Source organism: Schistocerca cancellata, chromosome 8 (genome assembly GCF_023864275.1).
Source record: "Schistocerca cancellata isolate TAMUIC-IGC-003103 chromosome 8, iqSchCanc2.1, whole genome shotgun sequence".
Taxonomy (NCBI): domain Eukaryota; kingdom Metazoa; phylum Arthropoda; class Insecta; order Orthoptera; family Acrididae; genus Schistocerca; species Schistocerca cancellata.
In genome coordinates, this window is record NC_064633.1 from 260531132 (window position 1) to 260535563 (window position 4432).

The window sequence follows — 4432 nt, forward strand, 5'->3', positions numbered from 1 at the left end:
CTGCCTAGAGGTGAAGTATGTTTTCGCAACAATTTACACTTCCAGTGGGCTCCTGATCTAATTGTTCAAAATAAGATTTGGGAAAGCATTCGTTATAATTTCGGATGACTTTTTATGACTGCCACCGATCTTAAATTACACACATCAAAAAAATTTTGCGTCACCCCGGTTCCACCGATCTTAAACTACACACATCAAAAAAATTTTGCATCACCCCGGTTCCCAGAATTCCTGAAGATAGTCGTTGACTGTGGATATTGTATCACAGACACAGTCCCTTTGACTATTTAAGATGTCACTAAACCCGCCCAAAGATGTAAACAACCAGGCATGAGCAGTGCCCATTTGACGGAGGGGGTCCGACAGACGATTAGTTCCAGTCATTCCAACAGGAAGGAGGTACACGGCTCGTGTTGTCTGTAGTTAAACCATTATATACCGCGGTTCGATCGCGTCCGCATTGTGTCAGGAAGGGCTCTCAACAAGGGAAGTGCCCAGGCGTCTCGGAGTGAACCAAAGCGATGTTGTTCGGACATGGAGGAGATACAGAGGGACAGGAACCGTCGATGACGTGCCTTGCTCAGGCCACCCAAGGGCTGCTACTGCAGTGGATGGCCGCTGCCTACGAATTATGGCTCGGAGGAACCCTGACACCAACGCCACCATGTTGAAAAATACTTTTCGTGCAGCCACAGGACGTCGTGTTACGACTCAAACTGTGCGCAATAGGCTGCATGATGCGCAACTTCACTCCCGACGTCCATGGAGAGGTCCATCTTTGCAACCAGACCCCATGCAGTGCGGTAAAGATGGCCCCAACAACATGTCGAATGGACCGCTCAGGATTGGCATCACGTTCTCTTCACCGATGAGTGTCGCATATGTCTTTAACCAGACAATCGTCGGAGACGTATTTGACGGCAACCCGGTCATGCTGAACGCCTTAGACACACTGTCCAGCGAGTGCAGCATGGAGGAGGTTCCCAGCTGGTTTGTAATGGCATTGTGTGGGGCCGACGTACGCCGCTGGTGGTCATGACAGGCGCCGTAACGGCTATACGATACGTAAATGCTATCCTCCGACCGATAGTGCAACCATATCGGCAGCATATTGGCGAGGCATTCGTCTTTATGGACGACAGTTCGCACCCCAATCCTGCACATCTTGTGAATGACTTCTTCAGGATAACGACATCGCTCGACTAGAGGGACCAGCATGTTCCTCAGACATGAACCCTATCGAACATGCCTGGGATAGATTGAAAAGGGCTGTTTACGGACGACGTGATCCTCCAACCACTGAGGGATCTACGTCGAATCGTCGTTGAGAAGTGGGACAATTTGGACCAACAGTGCCTTGATGAATTTATGGGTAGTATGCCACTATGAATACAGGCATGCATCAATGCCAGAGGATGTGCTACTGGGTATTAGAGGTATCACCACTGAAGGTCTCGCAGTATTGTGGTACTACATGAGATGTGTGGTTTTCATGAGCAATAAAAAAAGCGGAAATGATGTTTATGTTGATCTCTATTCCAATTTTCTGCGCAGGTTGCGGAACTGTCGGAATCGAGTTGGTGCAAAACTTTTCTTGATGTGTGGTTTTCGCCAACATATCGGACGTTGACTGAAGTCACCATCTACTATAATTGTATGACGGGGGTACGTATTTGCAGTGAGACTCAAGTTTTCTTTGAACTGTTCAGCAACTGTATCATCTGAGTAGGAGGGTCGGTGAGAGGAACCAATTTCCGCTACAAGATAAATTACTTCTGACAGTAAATAACACTCTACCACCAACAGTACTGAATCTGTCCTTTCTGAACACGATTAGGTCCTTCGTAAAAATTTCCTCTGAACTTACTTCAGGCTTCAGCTGGTTTTCCATACTTACAACGATTTGAGCGTCAGTGTTTTCTTATTAGCGCTTGGAGCTCTGGTTGTTTCCCAACATAACTACGACAATATACAACTACAATACAGATTGTTGTTAGGTCTACCTTCATGTGTTTGCCCTGCAGCCTTTTAGATGGAAACCCATTCTGTAGTTTCGCGAGACTTTCTAACAAGTACTCACAGTCCCCTTCACACACACCCGTCCCACCTGTGTAGCTGCATCTTGTGTATAGCGTACCCCTGACTTGTTAAACGGAACCCGGAAACCGACCACCCAGTGGTGCAAGTCGACGAATCTGCAACTTACACGGTCACAGAACCGTCTGAGCCTCTGATTCAGACCTGCCCTCGGCTCTGTCAGTTCTGTCGACGATACTACAGATGGCGAGTTCCACCAACATCTGACACTCAAGACCGGCAGTCCTTACCGCTTCAGGTAGCTGCCAGAAAGTAGAGAAATCTCTTCCTATCCAAAGCCACACACTTCTTTAGCGCCGACTTAAACCACCACCTGCAGTTGAAAGCAGACTGGTGCTCCAGAACGGAATTCGACGATCGAAGAGCTCACAGGACGTCAGGTATTGCATCAGACTGTTAAGAGACGGTATCATGATACGAATCTCCATTACTGACGGCCATGTAGGGTGCTACGTCCTACACCGCTAGTTTCTGATCTGAAACTCTATCAGTTTACTCGTGCTTCTTTCTCCTAAATAATCTTGTAATTAAACCAAAGAAATTTTTTTCCATTCCGTAAAATAACGGAACAAAACTTTTCTACGATTTGTGCGACCATGTAAATTTTTTCTGACAATTTACTGCAAATACTCATCTTTTGGACTCATCATCATCATCATCGTCATCATTTGATGACTGATTATGCCTTTCAGCGTTCAGTCTGGAGCATAGCCCCCCTTATACAGTTCCTCCATGATCCCCTATTCAGTGCTAACATTGGTGCCTCTTCTGATGTTAAACATATTACTTCAAAATCATTCTTAACCGAATCCAAGTACCTTCTCCTCGGTCTGCCCCGACTCCTCCTACCCTCTACTGCTGAATCCATGAGTCTCTTGGGTAACCTTGCTTCTCCCATGCGTGTAACATGACCCCACCATCTAAGCCTGTTCGCCCTGACTGCTACATCTATAAAGTTCATTCCCAGTTTTTCTTTGATTTCCTCATTGTGGACACCCTCCTGCCATTGTTCCCATCTACTAGTACCTGCAATCATCCTAGCTACTTTCATATCCGTAACCTCAACCTTGTTGATAAGGTAACCTGAATCCACCCAGCTTTCGCTCCCATACAACAAAGTTGGTCGAAAGATTGAACGGTGCACAGATAACTTAGTCTTGGTACTGACTTCCTTCTTGCACAAGAGAGTAGATCGTAGCTGAGCGCTCACTGCATTAGCTTTGCTACACCTCGCTTCCAGTTCTTTCACTATGTTGCCATCCTGTGAGAATATGCATCCTAAGTACCTGAAACCGTCCACCTGTTCTAACTTTGTTCCTCCTATTTGGCACTCAATCCGTTTATATTTCTTTCCCACTGACATTACTTTTGTTTTGGAGATGCTAATCTTCATACCATAGTCCTTACATTTCTGATCTAGCTCTGAAATATTACTTTGCAAACTTTCAATCGAGTCTTCCATCACAACTAAGTCATCCGCATATGCAAGACTGCTTATTTTGTGTTCACATATCTTAATCTCACCCAGCCAGTCTATTGTTTTCAACATATGATCCATAAATAATATGAACAACAGGGGAGACAGGTTGCAGCCTTGTCTTACCCCTGAAACTACTCTGAACCATGAACTCAATTTACCGTCAACTCTAACTGCTGCCTGAGTATCCATGTAAAGACCTTTAATTGCTTGCAAAAGTTTGCCTCCTATTCCATAATCTTGTAGAACCGACAATAACTTCCTCCTCGGAACCCGGTCATATGCCTTTTCTAGATCTATAAAGCATAGATACAATTCCCTGTTCCACTCATAACACTTCTCCATTATTTGCCGTAAGCTAAAGATCTGGTCCTGACAACCTCTAAGAGGCCTAAACCCACACTGATTTTCATCCAGTTTGTCCTCAACTAATACTCGCACTTTCCTTTCAACAATACCTGAGAAGATTTTACCCACAACGCTGATTAAAGAGATACCTCTGTAGTTGTTACAATCTTTTCTGTTTCCATGTTTATAGATTGGTGTGATTACTGCTTTTGTCCAGTCTGATGGAACCTGTCCCGACTCCCAGGCCATTTAAATTACCCTGTGTAGCCATTTAAGACCTGACATTCCACTGTATTTGATGAGTTCCGACTTAATTTCATCCACCCCAGCCGCTTTATTGCACTGCAATCTATTGACAATTTTTTCCACTTCCTCAAATGTGATCCTATTTCCATCATCATTCCTATCCCATTCTACCTCGAAATCTGAAACATAACTGTTCGCATTTTCACCTACATTGAGCAACTCTTCAAACTATTCCCTCCATCTGCCCAAGGCATCCACAGGGTT